Source organism: Cupressus sempervirens, chromosome 2 (assembly GCF_028749045.1).
Source record: "Cupressus sempervirens isolate cs-2001-9-10 chromosome 2, ASM2874904v1, whole genome shotgun sequence".
NCBI lineage: Eukaryota > Viridiplantae > Streptophyta > Pinopsida > Cupressales > Cupressaceae > Cupressus > Cupressus sempervirens.
The window spans coordinates 682,320,094-682,333,197 of NC_143119.1; the positions used below are offsets into that span (position 1 = coordinate 682,320,094).

General features: G+C 35.1%; 1 protein-coding gene across 1 annotated transcript in view; it reads right to left on the bottom strand.

The window, feature by feature from the left end:
- The window catches only part of LOC149575198 (ATP-dependent DNA helicase SRS2-like protein At4g25120), a 255,426-nt gene that overhangs the window by 53,269 nt on the left and 189,053 nt on the right, over positions 1 to 13,104 (bottom strand). The window lies entirely within an intron of this gene.

Here is a 13,104-nt window from a genome sequence, read left to right on the forward strand (position 1 = left end):
GACAACAATCGACACTAGATACACTCTCATAGATGATTTGATCATTTACAAGAATAGGATTTACTTAGTCCCAAGATCGAAAGTGAAGCAATTGATTTTGAGGGCATTCCATAATTCACCTACAGTAGGCCATCCTAGGTATTTCAAGATTTACAGGTTAGTACGGGAACGATTCACTTGGAAGGCACTTAAGGCTGATATTTTGCAGTATGTGCGTGATTGTCATGGTTGCCAGCAGAACAAACAAGAGCACACTTATACAGCAGGGCTCCTACAGCCACTTCCTATTCCTGACAGAAAGTGGGAGTGCATCTCTATGGATTCTATTACGGGCTTGCCTAGGGTCCAGGGGCGTGATTGTACCTATGTTGTGGTGGATAGGCTAACAAAATATGCTCACTTCTTCGCTATCGCTACTACATACTCGGCAACTCAAGTGGCAAAGGTCTTCTTCAAGGAGATTTTTAGATTACACGGGTTACCTCGGAGCATTGTGAGTGACAGGGACAGCCGCTTCATGAGTCATTTTTGGCAGGAGATATTTCGGTTGTCTGGCACTGAGCTTACGCCTAGTACCGGTTATCACCCACAGACTGATGGTCAAACAGAGATTGTAAACAAATGGGTGGAAGGGTATTTGAGGAATTATGTGGCAGATCAACAGCGAGCTTGGGTCAAATGGATATATCTCTGTGAGTATTGTTACAATACTACATATCATATGACTATACAAATGACACCCTTCATGGCACTTTACGGTTATGAGTCACCTAGTTTCTTAGATTTGTTGTTGGGAGATAGTTGAGTACCCCGTGCAGGTTAACTGTTACAGGAAAGTAAGGATATAGTTGCTACTCTCAAAAACAACATTGCTAGAGCTCAGAACCAGCAAAAACAGTATGCAAACAAGAACAGGATTGAGCATAGTTTTGAGGTAAATGATATGGTTTACCTCATGTTGCAGCCATATAAGCAGTCCACTCTCAAGAAGAGTGGTACAGAGAAACTCAAGCCACGCTATTATGGACCATTCAAGATCATCAAACGAGTTGGTGAGGTGGCTTATGAGTTGGAGCTTCCCACAGATAGTGGAGCGCACAATGTGTTTCATGTATCACGCTTCAAAAAGGCGTTGGGTCAGAACGTGATGCCTTCTGCAATATTACCTCCCTTGAATGATGAAGGGAAATTGATCTTAGTGCAAGAATTCATTATGGATAGTAGAGAGAAGCAGCTTAGCAGGAGAGTAATCAAAGAGTATCTAGTTACGTGGAAAGATTTGCCTATTGAAGATGCTACTTGGGAGAGAGAAGTGATTTTGCAGCATCCAGCATTAAGATTGCTTGAGGCCAAGCAATTTTAGGAGAGGCGGACTTGTAATGTCCCATTTTTTTATTTATTGTTTTTGGGAGGAATTAATTATAAAGTTATTAATTAAAAAATATATATTATAAGGTAAATTTATAAATTAAATAAAGAAAAGCTTCTAGAGGTTGCTAGAAGAAGTAGAGAAAAATTAAAAAGGGAGGCCGACCTATCAAGGAAAAAAGAATAAATAGGCATTGAGGGCTCAATGTCTATCATCGAGATTTATTATTGATTTTTGCTTAGGTGCGTTGTGGAGCCTAAGGCTTCTGCAAATAGTCACAATTGGCCATTTACAATGAAAACTCTCAATTGGTACACAATTTTGAGGGTGTGAGAGATCACCTGAATTATTGCAGCTGTGGGAAGAATATTTCAGTCTTTTCATTTGTGCCTAATTGCTAATTTGGAGTTTCCAGTGGAGTTGCACTATTACCATATCATCTACAGCATTCAGTCTCCACCATTTGATCAATCTAGGTTCTTTATTTCAATCTGTACTTACAACAAGTTCTCAATTGTATACAGCCAATTAGGGTTTCTTTGTAATGTGCTATGTCAAAATGTTTTGGTGCTGAAATTCTCCATATCATTTGTAAAAACATTTGATTTTCATTGAATGAATACATTGGCACTGCTATTTCTTTAATTTCAGCAATATATTTTAGCAGTGTGTTAAAATCTAGAGTTTGTTTAGTGGCCTATTGGTACGGGTCATTACGTGCAAAACTCCAAACCCTTATCCCAAAAACTGGAAAAATATTCATACCCGACCAACCGAGCAGAACCAACAAACAAAGACGGAGGGGAACACTAGTTCTTGACCTGCAGACAAACAGCTACCAAAAAATAGATACACAATCTAAGCTGAAATAAGGAAACGAGAGAGCCCTACCTGACAACAAAAGGGCTGAAATGCAAAATAGCTAGGTAAAATAAATAACCTACAGATATAGCCGAAAATGACGACAAAGAAATATCTCCCCGAGGTGGATCCAACGAGTCTATCCTCGCAAAGATACCATGCCCGTAGCTCTCACAACGAACAGAAAACCAATCCTTCAAAAAAGGATTTCAGAAAAAGCTCTCAAATTTCCAAATTACAAAAGTGAGAAGTGAGGAATTAAATTCCTCTTTCAATACTTAATCACTTTTCGAGTGAATAATCGATTAGGGAAAATAGCCATTTGGACTAGCTAGACTTCAGATCTACCCAAACGAAAATAGGCTATTCCTAGAAATCATAATTCATCAATGGAAAAGCTGTCAAAAATTAAATTCAATAAAATTTAAAGCCCAAAAACCCAAAATCACAGAAATTCCCTTAACAATTTTCGTGACAATGCTAACCTCTGAATGCACAGACACGCTCACAGGTCTAGTCACATAATGCAAATGAGTTCGGATTTAATAATCACCAAAAGGTTTAATTAAACAATTAAATAAGGATACGTTGACCATGCAGGGATGACATTGGTAAAATATGAACAGTTGAATCACTAACTCCATATGCCACTGCTAGGAATATAAATCCTACACACTAAAACACATGATCAAGTGCAACTACATATAATAACATAGTCAAAGCAATAAATGCATTAAACACCTAATTTAATCATTTACATCACTCACGTTCGCATAAAGCATAGGGAAGCAAGAATGAAGTAAATATCCATAGCATGAAATCCATCACATAACAAAATCAAAGATATGTCCAAAATACTATATAACCAGATATCATCATAGACCTATTGTCATCTCAAAATAGCATTAACATGAAAATATGATAAACTGAACAGCATAGCCTTATAGCATCTATGGTACTGAAATCAAAGTATAACATCCGACCCTTAGCTCATCTCAAAGTACAAATAAGAAGAGTCTCAAGTATCTCTTGAATCAAAAATAAACAAGGTACAGACTGCAAACACGACAGGCACTACACTTTTACCATTGTTAAAGATGGTCTCTATCAATACTAGATGGTATATTAAGTCTTCTTCCTGTGATGTATAATTCTGCAATAATATATTTATATCTGCTCTAGTTCGTAGGAGGCAACGAATGCTAAAGGAGCAGACTTAGTTTTCTTGTGTGTCCTTTATCCACATTCACATCCTACACAAATATAGAAACCAAGGACCATGTCCTTAGAAAGGAGATGTCCCTTTCAAAGTCAACCTTAATTGCTCTCGTAAAATCAATGTCTATTAAAAGGAGACATATTGTTAATATAAAAACTAACCAAGATGATTAGTTTGTATTTCACTATATTGCCCAAAGAAGATGTCAATAACTATTAAGGAGAAGACAATTATTTGTAGGACTAACTTACTAAGGGATTTCATGCTTTATCAGATCTGTACGATCTGCGCAATCAGATCTGTATGATCATCAAAATTATAGAATTAACACTCCCTCTTAACTTGATAATCATACTAAGAGATAACATATCTACCACCATCAATTAAGATGAATACGCAGAGATTGATACTCTATATCTATCTAAATCTTCCAAGCATGTGATATCATTAAACACGTGATACTATGTCATATTACTGTACATGTGATATGACTTATCACTTATACTTGTGATAACAATATTGCTTGGAATGCAATATACAAGATAAAATATGGAAAATAATTAAATTCTTCCTTTATCCAAGTTGTGACTCATTCACACTGGTAGACCTATATCACAATATGATCCTGAGTTAAGATCTACCAATTCACAGGATAAACTCTAGAGAATGATTAAATTCTTCCTTTATCAAAGTTGTGACTCATAGGCATAGAAATGTCTATATCACAATGTGATCTTGAACTCATCCAAATCTGACAGTAGTTCTCTATTGTTCAATACATTATATAAGAAATCATCATCTCTCATAATGTCTTCTATACAAGTGTTCATTATCTAAGAGATCGTCACCTCTTAAATAATGAATACAAATGGTGGAGCCCATAACAGTTAATAGCCTGATAATAATAATTTTAACTCAAAATTATTTCATTAATAATTAAAGAATACAAATATATTATAATTCAACCATACCAAGTCTTTTCCTAAAGTGATCTATCTTCACTCAAGAGAAAGGTTTGGTAAGAATATTTGTTGTCTAATCAACAGTGCAAATGTATTTTAATTTTACAGTATTCCTGTCTACCATATCTCTTACATAATGGTAAGGAATTTCAATATCCTTGTACCTGTCATCAAAAACTGGATTCACAGACAGCTTGATGGAATTCTAGTTATCACAATGAATCATAGTAGGATTCATGGGTTGACCAAATGATCCCACAAGTAACTTTCTAAGCCAAACTACCTCCCAAGAGGCCATTGTTGCGGCAATGCATTCAGCTTTTTTGGAACTCTGTGCTACTGATGCCTGCTTTCCGCATATCCAAAATATGATCGTTGAGCCTAAACTGAAACATCCTGAAGTGCTTTTCCTATTAGTAACAATGAAGCATAGTAGGAATTCTAGTTATCACAATGAATCATAGTAGGATTCATGGGTAGACCAAATGATCCCACAAGTAACTTTCTAAGCCAAACTACCTGCCAAGAGGCCATTGCTGCGGCAATGCATTCAGCGTTTTTGGAACTCTATGCTACTGATGCCTGCTTTCCGCATATCCAAAATATGATCGTTGAGCCTAAGCCAAACTACCTCCCAAGAGGCCATTGCTGCGGCAATGCATTCAACTTTTTTGGAACTCTGTGCTACTGATGCCTGCTTTCCGCATATCCAAAATATGATCGTTGAGCCTAAACTGAAACATCCTGAAGTGTTTTTCCTATTAGTGACACTTCCAGCCCAATCTGAGTTTGTGTACCCATGTAAGTCCAAGGTAACTTTCTCATACTTGAGCCCAGGATTAAGAGTGCCTTGTATCTCATGATGTGTTTCACGACCACTAGGTGAATCTCCTTTGGCTCATACATAAACTGACTTAAGGCATTAACAGCATAGCAAATATCAGGTCTTGTATTTACCAGGTACATAAAAAACCCAATCATATGTTTGTAAAGAGTAGAATCTATGGAGGGTGATTGTGGAACTGCTTCCTTAAGTTTGTGTAGATTAGTCTCCATTGGAGAAGACATAGCTCTACAATTCCACATTCCAAATCTCTTCAAGATGTCTAATGTATACTTTCCTTGATTAAGTGTGATGCTGTCAGAGTTCTGCCATACTTCCAATCCTAGGAAGTTATGAAGGAGTCCCAAATATTTCATTTCAAATTCTTTGATTAGATCTTTCTTGCATTGATCTATAAGATGATCATCACCTGTTATTAGTAAATTATCAACATATAGTATCAAAATTATCATATCATCTTTATCATTTTTATAATAGAGATTTGGATCAGCTTTATTCTTGAAGAATCCTAAATTGGAGAGATACTTATCAATTCTTTCATACCATGCCCTTGGAGTCTGTTTAAGCCCATAAAGAGCTTTCTTGAGCCTGCAAACAAGGACTTTAGGGCTATGAGTTTCAAATCCCTCAGGTTGTTCCAAATATACCTCTTCTGTAATCTTTCCATTAAGAAATGTTGTTTTCACATCCATTTGATGTACTTCCCATCCCTTTGATGCTACAATAGCTAGGACTGCTCTTAGAGAGGTGTATCTGGCAACTGGAGCAAAGGTTTCTTCATAATCAATTCCCTCCTTCTGAGACAATGCTCTGGCTATGAATCTTGCTTTATATTTTTCAATGCTACCGTCAGCAGCATGGTTGATTTTAAATATCCACTTAAAAGAAACAACAAATTTGCTTCAGACCTTGGAACAATTTCCCAAACATCATTCTTAATAATGGATTGGTATTCTTTTGTCATTGCATCCTTCCAAGCTATATGTTTAATAGCATCTGAAACATTGGTTGGTTCTGATTTAGATAAATCACTCATGTTTGTTGCATAGCTAGAAAATCTTTTGCGTCTTTTGCTTTCTCTGAAGGTTCCAGATGGTTCAGCGAAGTTTTGTGCTTCCTCTACAGTCTTAATAGCCCAAACTGGTCTTTTCTTAGAATTTTGAGTTTGCTCAAGATTAAGATTTTGAATTTCATCTACAATTTCTTCAATGTTCTCCCTCTGAAACTCAGATTCATGATTTTCTTCATAACTAAGTATATGTGTAGGATCTTTAAGGGCTCTTTTGAATGCTAAATCTTCTTCAAATATTGCATCCCTACTAAGTTCAATGTTTTTCTGAATAGATATGAACACTCTATATGCCTTAGATGTTTCACTATACCTAACAAAAATACCATTCCTCCCAGAGGGTTCTAACTTAGTTCTCTTTTCTTTTGGAACATGTATGTATACTGGGCACCCAAATATCCTAAGATGGCTTATATTTGGTTTAACCTTAGAAAAGACTTCTTCAGGAGTTTTATCTCTAAGGTGAGAGTGAGGACTTATGTTTTGGATATAGACAAAGATAATATTCTAAATTTTGATCAAATATCATAGCTCTTGTTGCTTCTATAATTGTTCTATTCTTCCTTTATACTACCCCTTTTTGCTATGGGTTATAAGGAACAGTATACTCCCTCTTAATTCATGCTTCTTTACAAAAATCTTTGAACAAGTCTGAAGTATATTCCCCTCAATTATCAGCCCTAAGAGTTTTAATTTTGTGTCCTGACAAGTTTTTAGTTAAAGTTTTGAATTCTTTAAATCTCGTAAGAATTTCTTTTGATTCTTTACATTTTAAGAAGTAAATCCGTGTTTTCCTAGACAAATCATCTATAAAAAGTATATAGTACCAAAATCCTCCAAGAGAAGGAACAGACATAGGTCCACATAAATCCAAGTGGACTAATTCCAAAACATTGTTAGTTTTCCTAGTGCTATCATGAAATGTACTTTTGGTGTTTTTACCCAGAGCACATCCTTTGCATATGCTTGAATGATCTTTATTCAACTTAGGTAAACCAGTAACCATCTTCTCCATAGTTGACAAGGTTTTGCAGTTTAGATGTCATAACCTTCTATGCCATATTTCATTTATATCAGCAACTTCATGAATTAAGGCTTGAATAGGTTATATCTTTAATTCATACAAGTATCCCTTTCTTTGACCAATCAACTTTGATTTCTTAAGTGAAGAGTTCTTAGACCAGGTCATTACTTTACTATCCATGAAAGCAACATTATGTCCATCATCTTCAAGTGCTATAACAGAGATTAGATTCCTCTTTATTTCTAGTACATAAGGTACTCTTTTGAGTTGGAGAGAAATACCCGACTTCAGTTTCAAGGTGCAATTTCCAATTCCTTTGACTACATGATTGGAATTATCATCTATGGTAACTTCGCGATTACCTTCTAATATTGAGTCTAGTACTTCTTTGTATTCACCATCAATTACCCTATTGTGTTTGATACATCATTTGATAGTGCAGAATACAATACACATTTCTCAAGATCATAGTTTTCTTCTTTCCTAGTAACATTTGTACAGTTTACTTGCTTCTTTGAATTCTCAAGGCAATTAGATCTATAGTGTCCAAATTTTTCACATTTGAAGCATTTTATTTTGGATAAATCTTTCTTAGGTTTATCATTTCTTTGATTACCCTTCTTGAAGTGATTCTTTTTACCTTTATAGGAATTTGTGTTGGGAACGTGAAGTTCTTCATCTTTAGTTTTCAATTTTCCTCCTTTCTTAAGTTTCGTAGATTCTTCTTGAAGACAATCTCCTTTAAGTCTATTGAAGTCTGGGAGATTGTCTCTAGCACTTACTCCTTGTGAGAATGTTTCCCATGAGTCCGGTAACCCATATATAGCCATAAGTGTTAGCTCTTTGTCTTCAATTATGGTCCCTATACTTGCAAGTTCATCTCTTAGACTAGCAACCCTTAGGAAGTGTGAATTCATAGATTCTCCCTTCTTTATCTGTATATGATTTAGTTGCCTCTTTAGTGCAAGGGTTCTAGTCACATTGTTAACCTCATATGCATTTACTAATGCATTCATCATATTAAATGATGTCTGATGTTTCATTAGCATACGTACTATTTCATTTTGAACCCCATATAATATGATTTAAATGGCTTTCCTGTTTTCTTTAATCCACGTAGTTTTATGAGGATCAGCATCAGTTTGCTTGGATTCTTTATCAACAAACTGTATTACATCATTGTCTTCAAGATTCATCATAATTCTGAATTTCCAAACAACGAAGTGTTCTTTTCTATCAAATCTATCTTCGGGTCTAATTGTGCTTGCCATTGAAAGTAGAAGGAGTTGCTAGATATTTTAAATCTGATTGTCAATTTGCGCAGCCTAGGTTTGACTACCAGAGCTTTGATACAATGAAAAGTTTCTGCAAATTCTGCTACCAATCAAACCGATGTAATGCTTTTACTATTGATGAAGATGGTCTTTATCAATACTGGATGGTATATTAAGTCTTCTTCCTATGATGTATAGTTCTGCAATAATATCTTTATATCTGCTATAATTCGTAAGAGGCAATGAATGCTAAAGGAGCAGACTTAGTTTTCTTGTGTGTCCTTTACCCACATTCACACCCTACATAAATATAGCAACCAAGGGGCATGTCCTTAGAAAGGACATGTCTCTTTCAAAGTCGGCCTTAATTGCTCTCTTAAAATCAATGTCTATTAGAAGGAGACATATTGTTAATATATAAACTAATCGAGATGATTAGTTAAACTATGTTGCCCAAAGGAGACGTCAATAACTATTAAGGAGAAGACAATTATTTATAGAACTAACTAACTAAGGGATTTCATGATTTCATGCTTTATCAGATCTGTACAATTTGCACAATCAGATCAGTATGATCATCAGAGTTATAGAATTAACAGCCTTGTCAATTCCTTTTTCGTAAAGAAGAATAGTCCACATATAGCTTCACGCAGTTGATTAGGAAAAATAACTTTCCTCTCAGTGAACAAAAAAGTTGGTCATGTCCGATGCCTTAAAATTTCAAGATCAAAAAACTCACAAGTGATAAGTAGGAGATAAGCTTAACGGGCTTTCTAATGAATGGTTCATAAGGCACAACACTTGGTGAAGGTTTTGCGAATGGGGTTGCAAGCTTTGGGTTTAACCATGGAGGAAACTCCGTAGTTAAGCACGCTCAAGCTGGAGCAGTACTGGGATGGGTAACCTCCCGGGAACTCCCAATGCTTCACCCCTGTGAGCATCACCAAAATCCAATAAGTGCTTAGTATTCCATTTATTCTCATGACAGATGGATTCATGTTGAATCACTACTCATGAAACATGGGTCAATGAGTTTGACTCAAAATCACATAGTGAAATCCTGATAGCAATATCACAAGCTCACAAGTATTAACAAACTCTAACTATATGGTTGATATCCCAAAGATGACTTAGTAATTGACAATGAGACAAGGATTCAAACTCTGGTTCTGATTTAGGTAGAGATGAAGAAGGGCCATAGTAGGAATAGTTCTAGTTGTCTACAATTGGTCAATTTGAAGTTATAGCCTTTGAGGGTAGTTGTAGTTGTTTACACGTGGTCATTTTGAAGTTACAGCCTTTCAACTTTTCCATTTTATTATGTACATATTCTAGTAATGAGAACTCAATTAATCATGCAGAAATATTGTTAATTTGTACACCAATTCATAAAAAATCTCCAATAATTTCAATGTTTTATAACATGATTATTTAATAATTTATACATATGGTATATGTTTCATGATCATCATATGAATATTTAAAATTTCCTTTAACTTTTTCCTATTTTGTAATTGTCATTGCTTGTCATCCCTCTCATCCATTTCTATCCCAAAAACATTGTACTTCTTGATAAATAATGTTTTAACTTATATAAAAGTATTATTGATATTAGATGCACACAATGGCTTTGCCAATCATATTACAACGAAGATACATAACATGTTTGCATATATGAGCAGCACAACCACACAAAATCATGAGGTAAATATTAAGGGAACCAACAATAGGTACATGTGAGAGATCCCCGCTGCAGAGCAAAAATAAGGCTATGTTCAAGTAATAAAGGGCTCTTAAAGACATCTTTTAAAACACTCAAAGATGCATAAATTACATTAATATTAATCACTTAGCATATTAAAACATGCTGCAACGGTTCAACTGCAGTTCTGCATTCAAGATGGTGTCATTCAAAACCATCCAATTTAAATTTTGAATAAATGAATCTTTACTTGATAAGTGAAAATGATTACATCTACTGTGCATGGTTTCAAGTAATATATTTTCCTTCCAAAGAAGGTAAGGAGTTGCAATTTCTACAATATCAGTAAAACTTGGCTTTACTAACAAACATAGAAAAGCCAAGGAGTCAATATCTCTACAAAACCAATAAAAATTCCCTAAAGCAAGAAAAGAAAAGGCCATAAGCATGCTCCCCATTGGACAAGGAATCAGCATCCCTACAGAAACAATGAAACTTGGGTTTGATAAAACTGCAGAGTCTTGTTTATAGAGCCTCAGTTCTCCTAAACAAAGCAAGAAGTATCATCCTGAGCTTGTTTATATATCTTGTTTGTCATAGAAAAATTGATGGCATTTATCAAATTCTGCATAATTTTGTCCATCACCTTTGCACTGATCCTTGCCTATCGAACAGCCTCAAAGAAGAGATCCTTGGCAAGAAAGAGGGAAAATAAAAGAGGATTTTGAATTATTATTTTAACCAATTCCAAGAATTTATATGCAAGTTTGAAAAAATAAACTGCAAGTCAGGAACACTTCAGCTGTGTTTCCGAGATTACATACTGTCTTAACAAAGATTTCAAGCATAGAAATTGCACAGCACGTGTTTGTATGTACAAAACCAGGCATGAATGGAAACCCTACTATTACTGGCCAAGTTCCCGAGTACTCATGGTTTTCCAGCTGGGCAAGTAAAGACAAGTTTAAATTATGAGTCTCTAAAAAAAAAAATTGCAAAAGGAAATATCACCAGATTTATGATAAAAACCTGTCCGGTTTCCAATAATTTTAAGGTTACAAATCACAAATGGGGTTAAAACCTGCCAACATGGATATAAACGCGTCAAAGTATGTTCAAATGTGAATCAAATTGTGTCAGAGCTGGTTAAAATGTGATTTACATATATATCACAAGGTTTTTCCTATAAAAGTTTATAACCCTGCAAGTCTACCCTCCAAAAGACTCTAATTTTTGGTAAATCTTCACCAAATTTTTGACAAATTTAAAGAGTCAAATATTTTGAGCTTGTCAAGTACTCTTCAAGTCTACAAATTGTGCATATATGTATCTCTGTGCATAAATATATATGCACACATATCTGCAAGTTTTTAATTGTTGTCCAATTATACATATATGCATGAGTGAATAATGACTTAGCTAATATTATTATAAGATCTGGACAAGATACATAAATTTTACAGACTTTGTTGACGTACGTGCACTCTCCTCAATTAGGGAAATTAACCTTAACTGTTCCAACTTGTCAAAATGTACAGCTGGGTGGATATGACACCTTGCCTCTAATGCCTAAAAGTCATCCCCTCAGATCTGTTCTGCACTCAAGTAACTGACTTTCCTAATACTAGATAATTGAGTGATCACCAGAGTTCTTCTCACCTAAGTCTGGAAATTGACTTCACCTCAACACCGTCCTTCCTAGTTTGAGGTGTCAAAACCCCAAATTTTAACAATTCAACATATGATAGTTCCCCGATTATGAATGTCAAGCACTAGGTTGAACTTCTCTATCCTCCCTTGACTAGATATGGTGATGATACTCAATTCTTGGCATAGAATGTGAAGTTGCAGGTTTGCCCGAATCACCCTCCTGCTAAGGATCCAAATTTGTCAATAAGACTAAATTCTAGGCATGTGATCTTAGGAAGACTAGTTCAGACAACCTGATCACAATATTACTTTCACAATCTACAGCTACAAGAGTCAAATATGGAGATTAAACTTGAATCTAGGCACCTAAATGTTGATTGCAAATACAGTTGGTCTCTTCTGTCGAATTCACTTTAATCTGGTCCTGCACAATCTGCTCTTTTTCTATTACATGAATCAGAACTGTATGTGACACTCCAGTCTGAACAAAGACTTATCACTCAACCGTCAAAGTGATAAAAAATGAGAATCAGCACTGTAGAAGTGATCAATGATAATTTCGTAGTAAAACACTATTTATAGTCTGATAGATGAGGTAGGGTTTTGTCCTAACCTTGGTTCACTTTGAACAGAGGTTCATGTACCTATTGGAGCAATACAATTAGGTGTAAATACATATGTCAATTATTCAACTCTTGTCTTCCAAACATCCAATAAACTAACTTTATACAAGGCTAGAAACTAGATTGCCAGCATCCTATTTGGATTCCCAAATTCAAATTTCGAATTAAAGCTTTATTTTGTTTTATATTTATATTTTATAGTTCAACAAACTTTTCTGTAATTGAAGCGCGTGGATCAGACCTAATTTGGAAGGGTTGTGACACGTTAATTTCCCATTTTAATCGAACGTGGCCCACATATGGAAAAAGACCCTCATGAAACCTTTCTGCATATCTCTAATTTCTAAGGTAGAAATGAATGCATGTCCATATTTTCTAGATACTTATCAAAGAATATTTTCAGAATTTTCGAAAAACTAATAATATTTACTACTTGCACTCTAAAAAACAAGTATGAATCAAACTCTTCCCTAATTTATTTATAGCCAACCCCAAAAATGGCTGCCT